The 21,334-nt window shown below is 40.4% G+C and overlaps 1 protein-coding gene across 1 annotated transcript in view; it reads left to right on the top strand.

Annotated features, from left to right (window-relative positions):
• Nucleotides 1-21,334, top strand: part of dcc (DCC netrin 1 receptor) — a 270,121-nt gene that overhangs the window by 37,690 nt on the left and 211,097 nt on the right. The gene's annotated exons all lie outside the window — the stretch shown is intronic.

Below are 21,334 nucleotides of genomic sequence, written 5' to 3'. Positions count from 1 at the left end.
CCATTGTGACATCTTTCCATTTTCCCTGTTTAACTGAGCTCAAAATATAAATGCAGGAGTTGAAACCATATTGTTGATGCTGCTGCTGCTGTGTTGCTTTCGATGGTGAACTGTTGACTCAGTGACTGTGAGCTCAGCACTGACAGGTTGGTAGTGTTACTGTCCCATCTGTTCAGCCCCGGGGCCCTTCCACTGTGCAGGTCACCTGCATTAATCTGACTAATTAGCCTAACGAGCCTGTTTCTTGGTGGGCCAACAAACGAGTGCGACCTGAACATGACGCTACCAGACGGCTTCACTTCACAGGAGCAGAAAACACAGATTTCCTGGCAGCCTCTGACCTACTTACAGCTCAAACACACACTCTCTCATACACTGCTTATTTACAGTGTAAGACACCATGAACACCCACAGTCACACAGAACAAATGTAATGACACACTGGCTTTTATGTCAAATGAACGCTGTTGTTAATATAATCCTTCACAGTCACTCATGTCTAAATACGCACACACTGAGGTAAATGGATCTGTGTTACTGAAGCTTCTTAGAGAAAGAAATCAGTCCTGACTGGTACAATACACTCAGTGATGCACATTTGGTTTGACTGTTAATATGAAGTAAAAAAACATCCTGTTGAGAGTTTTCTGTTGGAGGCCCAGTCAGATTTAAAATATAAACCAGCTTCTTCTTTGTGGCGCCACTAGAGTGAAATGTTTTTTGTTGGTGTGCACCATAAGGTACGCAGAACGACAACGAAATAACAAAAACAAAAAAATATATCTCGATCTAAGGGAAAACAATCTTCTGTGTTTCAAAAACTTGCAAATAAAAGTTTCTTTCAATGTGGACTCTATATTTTGCAGATACGGTATGTGCTGGAGTAAATGTCCAGCATGTATCTCTCCATCCAAAACATGGTGTCCAGTCAGTTGAGAATACACTTATGCAATTGAACTAACTGGTAACATTAGAATGAAGGTAAAGGTTCTCTGATGTGTCCAATTATGGACATAGGTGATACCATATTTGGTATATAAACAGGAGATGTGCAACTAAGGGCTGGTGCATCATCACAGTAAAGGTGCCGTTTTAGTGTGGCATATGATAAAACACTTTACAAAGTGTTCTCGCAATACTCATGCTATTTCAGGAGATGCTCCTATGAATCATATGAGAGGGAAGGGGCAAATGACCAACATGGGTAGGCTAAAGGACTTATCAACTAACTACAAAGGAAAGGAAAGGAAACATTTCTCAAAGAGTTAACAGAACAATGTAAAAGATGCAGCAATGGGATACGTTATAGAAAGTCAAACAGAAGGGATATGGAAAGAACTGATAGTTATTTAATCATGCATGACCCAGGAAATAAATGCCTAAGATTTGTTTTTCTGAGAAACTGTACACTCTGTTTGCAGTTTATTATGGACAGTTGAATAAACACCTCTAAGCTGATGATAGTGTATTTTACCACCTCTATGCCTCTATGTGTGTAGAGTGTTTTGATAGACTTTGAGGTGTGATTCTATAGACATGTGTTTAGTTCATAAGCCAGTAATTCTGAGTGTTGTTGTACTGTACCTTGTCAGTCAGTCCCTGCAAGACAGCTTCCTATCTCTGATTCTGAATGGCTGAAAAAAAACCTAATCACATCTGGATCCCTGTGTTTTTTTTTTTCCTTTTCCTGTCAAACTCACCCACTAATTCACTGTCATTTAAATGACATCATTTTCATTTTAGCTGAACACAGAGTCCTTGTTCCAGAGGTCATATTCCTCCATCACTATTATCATCAGCAATGTTATCATCAGTAGTTACACTGAGACATCATCAGTACATTCTTATCATTACAGTCTCCAGAGACCTTTCACCTCCTGCATACGCCAGTGATTTCACATCCTGTTTGGCCTTGTTCACATGTGTAATCACAGCTAACTGAAATGGGTGGTGGAAAACAACATATACATGTATGTGTGTGTGTAGATATATATATATCTGGTAGTCGTATGTAATGATATGAACTCCGTATGAATGAGGATGTTTTTTTTTTTATCTTTGATTCATTGTGTGGATATGTAGCAGTTCATACATTCTGAAGCCTGTGACCAAGCCAGAAGATGGTGTGATCAGCTCTCTGAAACAGAGCAGTGAATTCTCTTTGTCATCACTTAAAACCGCTTTCAGGCTTCGCTCTCTGCAGCTTCATCCACATTCATTGTAACAGTCTGCCTTTCTAATATATCATCATGTTGGCACGAACATATAGTAAAAGATCCCAAATTACAGGGCAACCATGCTTTTTCCAACATCTGGAAAAAGTTGGAAAAAAAAAATTCATCCGATAAGTCCTTTAGGGAAAGTTTCACCATGATACTAGTAGTTCCAGAAAAACATGATTGTAATCCTGGAAGCCTGTTTGCTCATAAAAGTGACACATATTTCTAACAAAGCAGAACATAAATCCCCCATTGGTGTAGCTTGCCCATGTAAACTTTAGAGTGCAGTAATTACAATTGTAACTGTATTTCTTCATCTTGTTTATCAGTCACATTCTCCTGTCAGGAGGATTTGGAAAGGCACAGTTTTTCAAATCACTCATCGGGGATTGATTTCCTCAGTGGTGGCAAAAACACATCAGATGATGCTTCTGAAACTCACTTTGCTAGCCAGCTAAAGACATTTAGGGCCAAAATCAGGTATGGACCTGCTGTTGGCAAATTCAGGAATCATGCCGGGTCTGTCTCAACTTGCCTGCCGGTCTGTTGTTGTTGTTGTTGTTGTTGTTGTTGTTGTTGTTTTCCAAACCTCTTAAACGTCACAGTGGATAGCCTATACAGATACTCAGTAGGCCATGTTAGCTGCAGCGACATGGCTGATGCAGCCTGTAATAGCAGTGAGAGCTGTTGCCATCACAACTGCAGAAAAAGGCTCTGTTTGCAAAATAACTGATTTGTTTAAGCAGCTGCTGTTCGTAATGACAGTGAGAGTAGGAAGAGGCAGGTGCATCAGAGAGGAGTGAGCAGGGAGGTGATCATTATCATTATCAATCCAACTTAGCAATCCGTTATCAATCACCCCCAATAAACAGATATGAAGTAATTGGCTAGTCTGGGAGACATTCTGCACATACATTTAATAAATTCAAAGAATTCCTACATATAGGTACACCTGTACCTGTACAAATGGCAAATACAGAACTTGACTAAATGTTTCTTCTTTGACGAAAAGAAAATGTAAAAATGTTCCTTTTGTTGCATCAAATTGATGCACCAAATGAGTAGAATATGTTTTTTAGGAGACAGAGTTGGATGGTGATTGAACAGAGAGCACCAGTCTGCTGTGTGTGCATGTTCTCTGTCTGCTAACACATACATACACACACATACGTACTAGACACTCCAGGGACAGGATAAAGCTTGAAGGACGACCTAGTAGAGAGATTCAGTGTGTGTGTGATTGCTAGATAGTGAGGCCTTCACATTGCTGACAGCCATTGCTCAGCCTACCCACAAACCCCTGCAGGACTGTGGTTGGACGGCATGTGTTGACCCTTGAACGTATGCTGCAGGGCACGGGTGTGAGTGTGTGTGTATTAATATTCAGTCTGCGGGTGGGGGGGTATGAACAAGCAGAAGCACAGATGGTATAAAGTAGATGGAGCTCATTAAACAGGACTAAATCCATAGAAACTGGTTCAAACCAAATAAGCACAGCATCTAACTGGTGCATTCAGCTGCAGCACAGACAGAAAAGTACAGGTTATCTCTCTGAAACCTCAGACTTTAAGTCTTCATACTTTTTAATATTTACTTCCTATATTATTGACTATTTATTTCATTAAAATTATGTTTTTATTAAAGAAAAAAAGATACAAGCAATGGAAATAAATAAAAACAATAAAATGGATGAATGGACAATAGGGAGATGGTCGAGCGGCAGGAAAAGAGGAAAAAATAGGGAAATGAAACAAGTAAAGGGGGAGGCTTGAGGGAAAGAAGGGAATGAGGAGAGGAAATAAGGAAGGAGGGAATATCCATCATCCCCTTGGCAACGCCCCTCCTCCATTTTCACGCTCCACTGAATCTGATTGACAGGCACCAACCCCCAGCATGCACACAAAGTTATGACGAAATGTGTACAGTACACAGAAACCACCAACCTCTGGGTATCTGTTGAGGGGGTTTGTTGATTATGTGTGTGTGTGTGTGTGTGTGTGTGTGTGTGTGTGTGTGTGTGTGTGTGTATGTAGAGTATGTGTGTAGATGTCTTTGTTGTGAGGACATTTTAGCTGGTCCTGGTCCCTTCAAAGGGCTGTTTGGAGGTTAAGACTTTGTTTTCAGCTTCAGGGTTAGGTTAGGTGAAGGTCTGGGTTAGGCATTTAGTTGTGATGTTTAAGATTAGGGGAAAGGGCTACTGTGGGCAATGCTTTATATCAATGAGTGTGCTCACAGCTATAGAAAAACAAGCATGTGTGTTTATCTCTGGGTGTGTTATACTGAAAGAAATTATTTCAGACCTCAGTGCAGGGTTGTTTCTGACACTGGATGAGTCAGTGTGGTCAGGTGGATTTTAATGAGTAGTGAGAACAGATCCATGTGGATTCTAGTGTTAAACAGAAAGAAACACTCCTGTTTCCAGAAATTATTCAGATCACCCAGTGGTTGCTAACTCAATGCCATGTTCCAGTGTGGAGTCAAGTTCATGCTGTTTTAATTTACAACTAAAACATTCATCAAATGATTTAGTAAAGGGCTGAAGCCCCACCACCTGATGAGCTGCCTTTGTCCTTCTTTTCAGCCAGTTGTATTGATGTAGTCAATGTAATTTTATTGGGAAACAAAACATTGGTTCATGTTTTGGAAATTTGACTACCGCTCAGTATACTGTAGGGGTGTGTTGGAAATGATGAATCAGTGATCAAGGGAATAATTTCAGACTTGCTATCAAAGCATCATGGGAAGTAGTAGTGCTTCAGTGCTGAAAAACAGCAATTTTATATTTTTAAAATGAAGTAACCAGGGTGAAGAAGCTAAGATGTAGTGATTTGAGGTGTGAAAGTGATGCAATTGCTTTATGGAGTAGAGGCAAGATAAAAACTTGGAAATGGCTCACATACTGCATGGCTCATATACACTGTGCTGCTGGTTTGCTTTGCCCTTTACTGTAAATTACAGCACTAGATAGTACTTTATTGTGGACAGAAAGCCATGTTTAAACCTTTTAACAGAGGCAAACCCAGAATGTCCACTGATATGGCTGCACACTTTTTTGTCAGAAGATGACATTGATATTGGACACTTCTGCAAAACCCTCAAGCCAGTGTATTGTTACATCCACTGCTAATGTTTTCAAAAGTCTTGCTTTCTTCAATATCTGTGCATGACTGCTACTCTGACATAGAGACTTATCCTGCACTATGGATGCTACTGTACATGTCACATTAACATAAACACTTCACATTTAACTTGATGTGTTACATTAAACTTGCAGATTCCACTTTTTGATTCAAATTTTTGTGCATACAATGCTGCACCACAAGATCACCACAAAAGATCTTCATTATCATTACTAAAATGTTTAACCGCAGTCTGCGATGTGAGCACACTCTGCTCTGAATCAGTCTGATGCACTACAACACCAAAGTCTCCACATCCTTACCTTCTAGCTCGCTACTATACGTACAGTTGACACTACGTCCTGCACAAGTTTGCAGCTCGTTCTCATTGTTCCAGCAGATACTTTGTACCTTTAACCATTTTAACTACTGCATGCTGTGGGCCATCTAGCCTTGTTTGTAGATTTGTATTTTTATGTCTGTATTCCCAGCAGAATGGTGTCTCTTCTCCTGCTTCACAGACGGCACAGGAAAAGAGACAGAAGCAAACAAGAAAAACATTTGCAGTAAAATAGATTAAATTCACCATTAAGTATTAATGTTGTGTCAATTTTCAAGAAACCTCTGCACTTACAGTACTTACTGATCATTTCATTTGAAGCTATTGTGAGGTGCGGTGGCAAAATAGATGAACTGAGACTGAAATAGTTTTACTCCTATCAGCTGATTTATGAGTTGATAAAAATCACACATATCAGCTGTGTAAAGTTGCAGTGTTAAGGTGATATGTAGTGACTGTCATATCAGTGTAACCTTAAATATTGTAGGCACTTCTCTGTTGGAATTGTTTCAGAATTGACCTTACATCACTTCCTCCACTAACCTTTGTTACTTTGTTCTCAGGTTCCTCAGCTTTATTAAGATTAATGACTCTCATACAGGACATGATAGTGGAACATGAACCCTTTGAGTTTCACAAAGTTAAACAATTAATTTGTTAACATTCAAAAACAAACAAAAACTACAGCTCCTGTGTTGTTTGCCTACCACCCCAAAAGATCAGTGGACGACGTGATGATTCTGGGTTTATTTCATACCCTGAAACACCTAGACAAGGTCAAGGTCAAAGGTCAGAGTGTTAATTGTCATATGCACAGTTAGGAAACGTGTTTCCCTGTACAATGAAATTCTTACTTTGCTGTCCACATGAATGCCACAAAAATACTAGTGAAATATAAAGTAGATAAATAAATAAATAAATAAACAACAGCATAGACAACAGCAGTACGTATGCTAGGATGCTCTTTCTGGATTACAGTTCTGCATTCAACACCATTCGCCTGGGTAGGCTGATTGGGAAAATGACAGACCTTGGTGTCCCAACTCCCACCTGTAACTGGATTCTGGACTTCCTGACTGAAGGACCACATGTGGTCAGAATGGGAGGTTGGATGTCTGCTGAGATCACAATCAGCACAGGCTTACCACAGGGCTGCTGTCTTAGCCCCAAACTCTTCACCCTGTACCCCCATGACTGTGTCTCCAACCATGACAACACCATCATCATTAAATATGCTGATGACACCACCATTCTGGGCCTCATCAAGGGGGAGATGAGTCGGGTTACAGAAGCTTGGTGAACGACATTCTTGTTTATGGAGAGAAGAATGACCTCATCCTCAACATAAACAAGACAAAAGAAATAATAGTAGACTTCAGGAAGAACCCCTCCCCTCTGCTGCCTCTGACCATCAAAGGGACTGAGGTGGAGAGGGCTGATAGCCACAAGTTCCTGGGCCTGCAGGTGACATCTAACCTGAGCTAGTCACTGAACACAGCTGCTACAGTGAAGAAAGCCCAGCAGTGGCTAAACTTCATCAGGCAGCTCAGAAAAGCTGGGTTGAACCGTCGCCCTCTCATCCAGGCTTATAGAGGACTGGTAGAGAATATCTGGCATCACAGTCTGGTATGGTAACACCACACAGGCAGAGAGGAAGGCTCTTCAAAGGGTCCTAAAGACCACAGAGAGGATAATTGGGACTGAACTGCCTGCTATGGACACACTGTACACACAGCGCTGCCGTAAAAGGGCAGGGAACATAATCAGAGATCCACGCCACCCAGCTCACTCTCTGCTCAGACACAAAAACTGCACCTACAGCCTCAGGCACAGCAGGGCGGACAGTATCATCACACAGAGAACAAGACTTTACAACAGCTTTTTTCCTGCCGTAGTAAGACTGATGGCAAATACGAAAATGTGAGAATACAGTATATGTTCAATAACCCCTCACTACCTCACCAAGTGTAATGACATATTCAACTCCATCATGTGAATTACTAAGTACAATGTTTGAAGTTCACTACTACTCTATTGTTATATATTGTGGTTTTAATGCTTTGTTGCCTTTATGTAACTTTTTATTTTAACACTAAGTGTTCTTTCTGGCTTTTGACTCCTCACCTGACTCCAAAGGAGAGCTGCACAAGAATTCTTATATGCCTAGACTGTTTATGCATAAATGGCAAATAAAAATCTTGAATCTTGTTTTCTAGAACAATAGTGTCAGCAATTTAGCTCTTCCAATGTAATTGTTCCAACATCGTAGTTGTAATTTATGCTGTCTGAAAACTGTCAACACCACGCTGTCCTCTCTGTCCTTTCTCAAACCTCCCCACCTGACTTGGCATGGATTTTCACTAAGGTTTCTTTACACCAGAAACTGAACCTGGAAGTTTTGCTTTTATGTCAGCCCTATGTACCTTGAAACAAGAGAGTGTCGTGGTCAAGCTGGGTAGTGCTTTGTATGTATAGAACATGGTGGATAATGGGCTGGGTAATAGACTATGGCCTGATTTAGTGTCATTAACATGTTTGATTCCTTGTTAGCAGCATCTGGTCCCCTCCAGACACTGCATTATGACTTTTTTGTTCTTTGTTTAATTTAGATGCTGAGCTCCTTCACCCCAAGTCAGCATGCTGTTGACCTTTGACCTCAAGTTGCACTGCTTTCATTTCCTTTCCCACACAGACGTGCGCGTGTTTTTTTGGGGGGGGGGGGTCACACTGTTGACCTGCATCTGCCATTTGCTGCTTATTTGTGTCTTGCTTTAAAACACAGCAACACACACATGGATGGGTTACTGCACAGTCCTACTGGGCACAGAGCAAGGGGTGCAGAGGATCAGGGGGCACCTGGACTAGAGCCTCTGTATGAACTGACTATTGACATTTCTCGTTGGAAAGTCAATCAGCAACAAATAGATGCAAAATTTGTTTAAAAGATAGATGCAAAACTGTCAGAAAAAGATGCAAAATGAACACAAGGACATGCAAAACATCATAGACAAAAATGAGTAAAAATGCACAACAAAAATGCAACATAACTACTGAAAAAAAGAAGCAAAATAACTATAAGGAAATGAAAAACAACCAAAAAGAGTTGCAAAATAAGTGGCTACAACCAAATAGACAAAACATTATTAAGATAAGATGCAAATGGCTACAAAGACAGGAAGGTGGGGTATCTTTTACATGACTGTGCCCAGGGGACCATAATCCATCCATGCGCACACACACACATACACACATACACACACACATTCAGGGCTATTGTGTCAGAGGAGGAGGAGGGTTTGAAGGCAATGACTGATGATGGTGAAGAAAGAGGTTCCCTCTGTCTGTTAACACCCATAAACTACCAATCTGTCAGGGTTACACCGTGTGTGTGTGCACATGTGACATATTGGCTGGCCGCTGCGCCATCTCGGGGGACGGCAGTTGGAAAGCCTGTGGCTTCTGTCTTGATTGGTCATGGATGTCACACAAACACACACACACACACACACACACACACACACACAGGCAGGCTGGGCGTTGTGAAGGTGATGTGGTGTCCTCCCAGCAGCAGAAGTGTCTGAGCGTTGAGTCCTCAGCTTCTGTCAGAGGCAACAAAAGCCCTCATCTACAGGCCAATAAACAATCTGATATGTAAAGAATAAACGTTAAAAATGCAGCAGCTGATCAAGTTGAAGCGCACAGACATTCACATCTGTCTTCTCATGGCCCACAAAAATACAGGATGGTAATATGTGATGAGCACTCATGGAGAGCTAAAGATATAACATTTTAAAACACTTGATTTGTTAAAGTAGCATACTGATCACAATGCTGCCTCTACTGCTGCAACTGTACTGCTAATATTAGTAGTGCTACAGTAAGATAAAAAAAAATATTGCTTTTCATGTTCCCTTCCTTGCCTGGTAAACACCCACATTTTTCAAACTTCACACACTTTTTAAAGCCACACTACCTATTTCAAGCCACTAGTTATTCTTTATTGGAAATCAGAGCACTGTTAAGGTCTTTACACAGCAGACGAGGATTTCGTGTGCAGTTTTCTTATGCGTCAGTAATAATTTTTGAACCAATGTTCTGCCAATGAACCGATAAACATAAACATCAGAATTTTGCTTAGTGAAAATGTGGCATTCAGTTTTTTGTAATGACTGGATCATTGTAATTGCTCCTTTGCCTCTTCAAATGCTGTGGCAGCAACAACAAATCTTCACATTGAGTAATACCAGCTCACACATAGACACCCATACACACACAGACATATTCTGATAGCATTTGTCAAGATTTGACAGCAAATGTGATAAGATGTCATTTGATAGAAATCCTCATCTGTCTGCACATCTGCAATCCTGTCACACAGAGAGTATCAGAGAGTTCTCAGCATTTATACTTTCAGATCAGGGGGATGAAAAGGGAGGTTTCCCCTGAGAGACACAGTGAAAGATGGTGAAAGAAAGCATTGATTCAGGGATGTAGCAAGAAAGAAATAGAAAGAAGAGGATGACCCTGTGCTGCCCCCTTTTGGCTGATGTGATGCTGTAGGGTCATTCAGTATGGTGAATTTGAAATGACTGTGTCTGTTCATTTGAGATTGCCCTCTTCTAAATTATACACACACACACACACACACACACATATATATATATATATATATATATACTGTATGTGTTAGTGAGTTATTACAACCAAGAGTAACAAGTTATAGGTAGGAGACCTGTAGTGACTGTAGTAATTATCACACAGCAAAGGAGAAAGTTACATTAGCTGATGCAATAAATAGAGTGACAAAGTTCACTTCAGGAAGAAGCTGAGGATAGATGTGTCAGGAAACACAGGACTGTCCCACAGGAGAGAAGTGACCTGTGTGTGCAGCAGTGATGTCCCCGACCGCAAGTAAATAAGGAACACAGCCAACGTTAGCTAATGAAAGTGTCATATCTGTCTCACTTTTAATCTGAATAAACAGTATGAGTCTTAATAATCTAAATCATGAATCTAAATAATCTCTGAATCTGTGCCCCAGCCTGGCCACCCCCTCCAAAATTTTCTAGTTCTGCCCCTGGGCAACACTTAAATTGACTGGCAGTAGAATAGCTGATACTGTATGCAGTTTAGTGCAGTCACTCAAACATCCCTCCAAGGACAATATTTAATCACTAGGTGGAGTAACGTTTTCATTTGTGAGTTGTACTGTAATCACAGACTAAAGTTCACTGTCAGTCTATTTAAATGTGCAAAAGAAAAACCCAGAGGCTACTTTTCTTTTCTCCATCTGAAGCTTGGAAAGAAAAGAGAACCCACTTCATTGTTCAGACTGGAGCTGAGCTTTCAGTGTTGACACAAAGAAAAGAAAACACTTTGAGTACAGGCAGATCCCCTTTTTTTGTCACCAGCAGTGATCTCTCCCACACAAAAAGCAGTGATATGATTTACTGACTGTTTTTCAGCTCAGCAGTTGGGCAGATATAAAAACCTACTGACAATCTGTCGAGTTTAGATCCAACAGCTGTTAGTGAAGGACACAAACCTGCAGAATTTATTTCTACAGCTGAGCTTTCAGCTGACCTCAGGCTTCACATCTTTAAACACACACACACACACACACACACACACACACACAGGAACACATGATTTTTGTTGTACCAGGAGAGAGAGAGAGAGAGAGAGACAGCGATGAATTTACATAAATCATTTATGCAAGAGATTCAGACAACAAGCACTCATTTACATTTCATTTGTGTTTGTGTGTGTGTGTTATAAATGAGGTCACATCTCAACATTTTACATTTATTCTCATTAACTCCAAACAGGTCAATGCATGCAAACAGTGCAATACATGAAATCAATATGCAAACAAACACTTAACAGGATTTGCACATATGTAAATTCAGACACACACGTACGCAGCACTAGTTAGAATGAGACTTATATTCCTGATCAATGTTATTGATCTGAGGTGGCCTTGTGGTGCTGAAGGCTGATGATGTGAGGTAATCAGGGTTATAGCTGCACACTGGGTTGAGAGATGACTGAAGAAAAGAGGAGAGATGGAAGGAATTAGAGGATGAAATGAAGGAAGGAGGGATGTATGGATGTCATGGAATTAAAATGTAAAAAAGAAAGGAAAGGAAAAAAGCCTAAGGTACACAGAGGTGAAAGAGAAGAGAGGGAGGACAAGAAGGACAAATGCAAAGATGTGCTTTGGGATATAAGAAAGAGAGAAAAGGAGAGGTGGGAGAAATTAAGGAGAGAGGGAGGTATTAATGAGCCAGTGACATTCTCTGTCACAAAAGAGCAGAGAACATAATCAGAGACTCACTCCACCCAGCTCACACTCTGCTCAGACACAATAACTGCACCCACAACCTCAAGCACAGTAGAGCGGGCAGTATCATCACACCCAGAACAAGATTTCACAACAGCTTTTCCCCTGCCACAGTAAGACTGATGGCAAATACTAAATGTGAAAAACCTGTGCAATAACCCCTCATTATCCTACTAAGTAGAATACCATATACAATTATACTATGTGCAATACCATGTGCAATATTTTAAACTCCCCATTTTACCTGCTATCTTATTCCTGTATCGAAAACTTTCAACTATTTTGTATTCCGGGCAATTCTTGTTTTTTGTATTTTGTATTCTTGGGTGATCCTATACTTAGACTAGGTGTTTGTTCTTTTGGCTTTAAACTCTTTACTTGACTCCAGGAGATCCCTGCACAAGGACTAGACTGTCTGTTTATGCATAAATGGCAAATAAAAATCATGATTCTTGATTGACAGATGTATTTTGTTGTTTTTGGAGGATTGGTTAAGTGGCAGAAATGAAAAGAAGTGGAACAAATCTGGAGGACTTGTGTTTTAAATTATTTTCTTATGGCTCAGCTACTGACCAGTAATCAGCCATTTTTTGATGTAAAGAAATGAGGAACAAATTCTAGAGAGCCCTTCTAGTTATTCTTAGATCTGCATTGTTGTTTTAGCCTTAAAGTACCCTTAGGAGTGTTAACTCTAGGTCATCTAGTCTTTATATTGTAGCTGTATTTCTTTTAGTTGGTCTAGTCCTGCTGTAGGCTAGATCTAAGTCAAAATCAAGATCTAATTCTAACATGTTAGTGTATGCTGTTGTAATTCTAACTTTAGGCCTTGTAACTATCCTAGTTCTAAGAGCTTGAGGTTTGGTTCTTAAGGCCATTTTAGCTCTAAGCCTTGTCATTGCTCAAGCTACAGATCTTTTATTTCTAGGTCTAGACCTTGTAGTTGCCCTCACTGTAAACCTGGGGACACACTTGACAACCAACGGAAGCCTTCGAAGACTGGACAGGCCACATTCAACCATCGTTTCCACCAACTTGCACACAGCCACGATTAAACCTTGACAGTCAGGAAGTAGCTGAGGACTGAATAAACACTTTAGATAACACAGTTACTGTACCAGCTATTTGTAATGACTGAAAGCTCTGGTCTGGTGGCAGACAAGCCTGTACATCCCATGAGATAATATGAATTCTCTTGTGTTCAAATATGGATGCAACTGACTTGCACTATTAATATCTATCTATGGTTTGCAATTCAATTTGCTCTGAAAATAACAAAAAGAAGAAAAAGGAACAAAGTTTGGGTGAGGTCATGGACAGAGATGTAGACTACGCAGACTGTACAGTCAAATGAAACGTATTTGTCCTGCTGTTGATGTCTGTGATTTAATGTTGTAGAGGTGTTCACTCTCCTGCCACAGTTCACTCACTTCAGTTGCCCAGTGGACTTAGAAACTGCAGTCCTTTTTAACTGCCATTCTTGAATTTTTTTTACCTTTATCTTTTAATTAATTACCATTAAATCTCCCTCAGGCAGCATGTATTGGTCATTGAGACTGTCGCAGATCTTTAAATCTTAAGACTTAAAGGAGAAGGCCGGTCATTTTCTATATTTCAACACTCCCTATACAGAAACTAAAACCAACAATGAATTGTCTGTACTCACTATTATTGTCTGTCAATCAGTCAACCCTAGATTAGTTTATTCATCTTTGCTATAGACCTCAATTGTTGTTAAAAAAAACAATTAAAACCACATCAGGGAAATCCACTGCTGCACTGGGTGACGTGTTTCTTCAGTACGAAACACTAGACCCTGATATTTTTTTAAACTGTTGCCCCAAAGGCTCACAAAGGCCATAGCCTTTTACAGTGTATAAAATAAGCAAGAGTCAAGGGTCCATGCATGAAATCTTAACATATTAGGGTCTCGTGTTTTGCATTGAGCAAATATGTTATTAAGTGCAGCAGTGTTCTTGCCTCCATGAAATCTTAACATATTAGGGTCTCGCGTTTTGCATTGAGCAAATATGATACTAAGTGCAGCAGTGTTCTTGCCTGATGTGTTTTTAATTGTTTTTTAACAACAATGGAGGTCTATAGCACAGCAGAATAAGCTAATCCAGTTCTGACAGACTGACGGACAATAATCGTGAATAGAGGCAGATCATTGCCACTGTCGCAAATACTATTGATATAGAAAATGACCAACCTCACCCTTGAAGATTAGAATCTTTACATGGTTCACAGAACACAATTTTATCTGATGACTGTCAACAACGACAGACCTAGACTGGGCCTGACTCAGTCCAGCTGCCGCTGATCAATTGTCACACTCAAATCCCCTTCATAATCAGCACAGCGGTCATTAAATGTCCACCTTAAGCTACCTAGTGCAGTCTTTTATCAATCTTGTCAGCCTGTCTCTAGATCCTGTAGTTGTTTTACATCTAGGACTTTTATTGTTCTAGTCTTCATGGTTTACCACTCTGCCTCCAACTGAACACTGCCACAAACCTCCAGTGGCTGGTGGAGAAGCTCAGTGTTGTGTGACCATAAGGCTTAGAACTAGAATGGCTAATGGTGCCCAGCGCTACAACAGCTACACAACATAGAGCTAGAGCACTGACTTAGGTGAGACTGAGCTGCACTCTGGTGACCTCCTACCTCTTGAAATGGTTTGCAGCTAAGAGACATTTTCTCAACAATATATATCGTAATTATATTGTTGTGCCTTCATGACAGCGATACTCCGGCCCACTTTGTGACTGCGTCAGGGATGCCTTGAGGGAATTTCTTCATATTTGACACAAATGTCCAGTTGGATTCAAGGATGAACTTATTAGATTTTGGTGATTGAAAGTCAAGGTCATAGTGACCCCATGTCTGTCCCATTCCAGTGAATTTCATGGTTGGCAGAGGCATACAACCACAAAGCGATAATTCTAGTTGACTTTAAAAGAGGAAGCAAACACAAAATATTTGAGTAAACAAAAGCTACCTAAAGAATGGTAGATGATGAAAAGAGAGAAGATTATAGGGAAACTGACGGAGAAAGGAGGCACTGGTGGCTTTAAGTGAAAACCCACAACATCATACTTCTCCTCCCTCCCGCACTGCTATTTCTTTTCATCCCAATCTTTCCTTTCATCCTGCAGCTTTTAGCTGCTGTGTTTTAGTTCTCAGTTCTTAGGGTTTCAGGAAGTGAATCTGATCAAAGACCAATAGAATTGCTCAGACATGTTTTCATTTCACACTGGAGATCTTATCTCTGATATTAAATTGCAGTGAACACACCTAATCTCTCTCTGAATACTTATGATCACATTACAACCAGGCTAACTGACCAACTTGTATTGATTATGCATGATCATGACTCTTGTCGCAGTCACTCAGCAGGTAATACTGGTACCTTTACATGGCTATTGTTCAAATTTCCACACAGTGTTTTTCACTGTAAGAACACAAAGGGAGATTTTCAAATGAAAGTCTGCTAGAGCTGATCTGAAACTGTTAATAACGAGCGTTAATGCTAATCTAGCTCAGGCTAGATGTTTTGCTTGTTTTCAAACTAAATAAGCTGATTCTGTATGTGCATTTCATGGTTATATTTTGTTTTACTTATTAAAGAACATCCAACAGACTAATAGTAGTGACTTTGTCATTTATCTTGTAACTGTTGAAATAGGTTTAATTTGCTTCAGAACCACACAGGCTACAGGAATTGGAATACTGGACTTCAAGACAAGTTTGACTCAATTTTTAGGACTCTGGACTTGAGCACCAATGACTCTGACTTGAGTATTGACTGCATTCAGACTTAGAAGTTGGAGCCAGGAACTCTGACTTTTTTTTGTTTGTTTCTTTTAAATTTTTTTGTTTTTTTGTAGGCCAACAAGCTACCATTAGATAAAGAGCTACATTCTCTAAAATGATCGTTCACACAGTTGAATCATCACCTATCTAAATTAATTACAAAAAAACTACCATGGGCAGTACTGTGGCACCTTATTTGTACTGTGACAAGTAACATGGCACATTATTTGCATAATGGACAGTACCATACCATACCATAGCAACTTTATTTATAAAGCACTAAAAACAACCAGAGTGGACCAAAGTGCTGTACATTGCAATAAAACAGTATAAATTATAAACCACAAACAACAATATAAAATATAATCAATATAATAAATGACTAAAATCTACACAAAAATATCAAAATGCCAGGGAAAATAAATGAGTTTTTAAAAGAGACTTAAAAACAGACAGGGTAGAGGCTTGTCTAATGGACAGCGGTAAATCATTCCAGAGTTTAGGACCAGCAACTGCGAAGGCTCGATCGCCTCTAAGCTTACGCTTCGTTCTTGGGACACTCAAGAGAAACTGATTTGCTGACCTCAGAGAGCGTGTGGGTGTATGCCAATGAAGCAAATCAGTTAAGTAGGATGGTGCAGAGCCATGAAGGGATTTAAAAACAAAGAGTAAAATTTTGTAATGGACCCGAAAATGGACAGGTAACCAGTGTAGGGAGGCCAAAACTGGAGAGATATGTTCATATTTCCTTGTACCTGTTAAAAGACGCGCTGCTGCATTTTGGACCATCTGGAGGCGATTGATAGAAGACTCACCGACCCCAAGATACAATGAGTTACAATAGTCCAAACGGGAAGTAATGAAAGCATGAATAAGCGTCTCAAAATGCTGTCTAGAGACAAATGCTTTTACTTTAGCCAACTGTCTGAGGTGAAAGAAACTAGATTTAATGACAGCTGCAATTTGGCTGTCGAATCTTAAATCTGGATCCATCTTAATACCTAAATTTAAAATATTCTTTTGATTATAATGAGCCAATGAGCCCAAGTCAACAGATGGTGAACCAACAGAATCACCGAATACAATCACCTCAGTCTTATCCTCATTCAGCTTTAAAAAGTTAAAAGCAAGCCAAGATTTAATGTCATCCAGACATTCAAGAAGTGTGCTAACGGAAGAGCTCATCTTATTAACCGGTAGGTAAAGCTGGCAATCATCCGCATAAAAATGAAAGGAAACACTGTGATTCCTGAGTATAGTACCAAGTGGGAGAAGGTAAAGGGAAAAAAGAAGGGGTCCAAGGACCGAGCCTTGTGGTACCCCATACACAAGGGGCTCAGAGGAAGATACAGCATCTCCTAGTTTCACACAGAAGGATCTATCCTTAAGATAAGATCGAAACCATTCCAAAGCTATCCCCCGGATACCCACCCAGTGCTCCAAACGAGAAATAAGGATATTGTGGTCCACTGTGTCAAAAGCAGCAGTCAAATCTAAGAGCACTAGGACCACACAATTCCCTGAGTCAGTAGCAAGAAAAATGTCATTTAAGACTTTCACCAAGGCTGACTCAGTACTATGCTGGGTTTTAAACCCTGATTGAAAAGTCTCAAGAGAGAGAACAAATGGCCCCACAACCGGAAAGATTTCCTTTAAAAAACGAGGAGGAACAGCATCATTTGGGGAACCAGAGGGATTCAGTCGCCCAACAATCTCCTGACATGGGTAGTACACTAGCATAATATTTTTTAGCATATTCAGTACTATGGTATATTATTTATACTATGGACAATACCATGGTAAATTACTCATACTATGGTAAAAACTAAAAATACCATCTATTACTAACATAATACCATGGTACTTTTTGTAAGGGGAGGCTCATAGTGTGTGCAGCAGAGTCTTTGGCTACTGTACCTTAAATGATCAGTTTGGATCTAATCAGTGTGGGTACAAAAAGTGATGACCCCATTTTCTGGATTCATAAATTCATTAATAATTAATCTAATGTTTAATTTTTAAAGTGACAGTTAATTAAGTGTACATAGTGCAATGGGAATGGACACAATGTGGTTCTGAGGGATCACTACAGAGTTTGTGTGTGTGTGTGTGTAGGTGTGTGTGCCAGTGTGACAGCTTGCTTTGACACAAAGCTACTTTAAAATTACCATTCAGGAACTGTTATGTGCGAGTGTATGTATGTTATGACAGCTACTCCCTCCACCTCTTTGACAGTAAGCTATCTTGTTATTGTCATTCAGTGATTGTGTGTGTGTGTGTGTGTGTGTCTGTATAATTGGCTTGTTGTTGACCGGTTGGTAATTGGGTCTGACAGCAGTAAAGGTCTCCGTTACCAACGAGCAGACTGAACACTTATTGGGGTTTTAACCTGTAAACACACAGTGTGCGCGCGCGCACACACACATGCACACACACACAATGCCTATGATCATATTTGTCTCAGGGGATAGAGTGTCACTGTTGTTTCATGAAGTGTTTTGACAAGGACTAAATGGAAAACACACATGGGTGTGTGTGTAGGTGTGTGCTCATGTGTGTGTGTTCTTGAAAATAATTTGTTTCTTTTTCTTTCATTCAGTTTTATCCTCTTCTTCTATTTCTCATTTGTTGTTGAACTTGCTCTGTCATTTTCTTTGCCATTACACAGCTATGAAGCACCAAATATGAAATACAGTTACAGAAGGGAATTAAGAAACAAATCAGTAAATACACTGATCAATAAATCAAAGATAAAGAACTTACAGTAGTACTGCAGTTTTAGGTTCCTCTTTCTTTCACCTCTGGAGAGATTTTACTTTAACTAGATGTCCTTATTGTTGTTTGAATTCCAAGCAGAGCTGTATAAAAAGGAAATGTATAAGATGTTTATTATTGTTTCAAAGTGTTCAAACATCTGCTGTTGCTAATTTAATTTACACACTAAAAACAAACAGGCTGGGATTGATGATGATGACACATGCACTGAGTAATTAGCAGGAAACAGCAGGCTCAATGAGACTCAGCTAATTGGTGAGTCTCAGCTAAATGGTGTTAATATCAGAGTGCACATGTGTGCCAGTGCATGTGGCTCTGTGAACAGTACATTCATATTAACAGAAAGTGGTTTTTACTGACTGTGATGAGAAGCCATGTCGGTGGTGCGATATAACAGAATACAGGTGAAACTACTTTGGTTTTGTTTGTTTTCATCCATCCATCCATTTTCCTCCGCTTATCTGGGACTGGGTCGCGGGGGCAGCAGTCTAAGCAAAGATGCCCAGACTTCCCTCTCTCCAGACCCTTCCTCCAGCTCCTCCGGGGGAATGCCAAGGCGTTCCCAGGCCAGCCAAGAGACATAGTCCCTCCAGCGTGTCCTGGGTCTTCCCCAGGGCCTCCTCCTGGTGGGACATTCCCGGAACACCTCCCTAGGGAGGCGCCCAGGAGGCATCCGAAACAGATGCCCGAGCCACCTCAGCTGGCTCCTCTCGATGTGGAGGAGCAGCGGTTCTACTCTGAGCTCCTCCTGGGTGACCGAGCTCCGCCTTGCGGAGAAAGCTCATTTCGGCCGCCTGTATCCGGGATCTTGCCCTTTCGGTCATGACCCAAAGTTCATGACCATAGGTGAGAGTCGGAACATAGATTGACCAGTAAATCCAGAGCTTCACCTTACAGCTCAGCTCCTTCTTCACCACGATGGACCGGTACATCGACCGCATTACTGCAGAAGCTGCACCGATCCGCCTGTTTGTTTTCATGCTTTTAATAATTCATCAACTCATCAGACAAAGAGAAGATTAATTGGTGTTTATTGTTTTCTCAAAGCTTTGCATTGCAGCCAGAAGTATATTTTGGGATTGTCCGACAATATTTATAGAAGCTATTGATGCCCCCCAGACTCCTAAAAGATCGATAAAACTAAACGGGACTGCAGGATGTAAACTAGTTAGCTTGTGTTTTAAAAAGAACAAAAGAAGCAAAGATAATAGTGCACTAGCATGCTTTCTACCACCTGGATGCACGTATCCTCAAATATTTGTCTACAGGAAACCTGTCTATAGCCTCATTCGATAAGTCTGAAGTTTCCCCCCTTACCTTAATATGAACCTAACCTTCACCTTCATCCAAACCAGTCGTGTCTCATGAGGCTTGACCCTACTCCAACCTTACCCTAACTGTAAGCAGTTACCTCTAACTCTCCAAGCTTTGGAATCTAACATTACCTACAGTATGTTTTACACAAACGCATCTAACTGCCATCAGATTGTTGCTATAAAAACTGATGTACAGAAATCTACAAATACAGTAGCAACCACTACCACTACTGCAGCTCCTGTTAGATGGATGGATATGTTAGTCGCTGCTGTGTGTGTGTGCATTGAGCTCAGCTGTGAGATTGTCAGAGGGATTATAGGAGTTATAGTTCAATGAGACAGAGGGCGAATGACAGGTGAGACTTGTTAATGAGGCCTTAATCCTAAACACACACACTGGTGTTGTCCAGCTGGTGACAGAGCACACTGCAGATGGGACCTTAACACACTCAGTATGTGTGTATGACTGTGTCTGTGGTGTATAATTGGCCCACTGGCTGGTTGCTAAATGTGTCTAACTGCAGGGAAGTAGTCGGTTTTCATGCTGAACTCTTCCTCAAAGCGGGATGGTTGGGGGTGTCCGCAGTAAGAGGAACACCTGCACAGATGAATTTGGTATTTGTGTTAAATCCTCTGTTATAGTGATTCAGTTCTATGGGCACATGTGAGACTGTAGTGTTGTTCCTGGTAAACAATGGAAATGTATAACCGCAGCTTGAGGATTTTGGACCCATAAGGACAGTGGTGCACAACAACAAACCCAGAGTGAAACATAGGCAGCAGTCAGTTGAGTATCATAGGATAAGGTGATATGGATAAATGCTACACAGAATCAAGCATTTGATGCTGTAGGATCAGCAATGATCATGATATACTACTTTTTCTGGAAAATTAACTGACACACTAATGCAAAAAAATAATCTGATGTAAATGCCTGTTGCCAAAATTCTTGTTGCAGTGAATTACACAGAGAGTGCTGAGTTAGTTGTATAGGACTATGAAAAAAAGTGCCACATAAATGATTATTAAATATAGTTTGCTACTGCACTGCATTTACCAGGTACAATGACAGCTTGTTCACTGCTCCCCATCATGCCTTTCAGTGGTTGTTATCAGGACCATAGATGTGGGTTAATAACTGTACTCCACAGTCAGCACAGACCTGAGAGCCTTCTTTGCTGACTATGACCTGTATTATCATGGTTACCATAATAAACATGGAGTGTACCAGGTTTAAGCACAAAAACTGCATTCTTTTTAAACTTATAAAGTAGAAACCCCAAGCTCAGTACTACAGCCTGGCTAGATACACATGTAAATATTTATTGGTATCCGTTTTGAAGACTATAAACTAATTTGATTGATAATTCCAGGATTAGTCATTAAATTCCAGATTATATCTGATCATCC

Source organism: Monopterus albus, unplaced genomic scaffold (genome assembly GCF_001952655.1).
Source record: "Monopterus albus unplaced genomic scaffold, M_albus_1.0 scaffold50.1, whole genome shotgun sequence".
Classification (NCBI taxonomy): domain Eukaryota; kingdom Metazoa; phylum Chordata; class Actinopteri; order Synbranchiformes; family Synbranchidae; genus Monopterus; species Monopterus albus.
The sequence above is the reverse complement of the archived record's forward strand: the minus strand, read 5'-3'. Positions and strand labels throughout refer to the sequence as shown.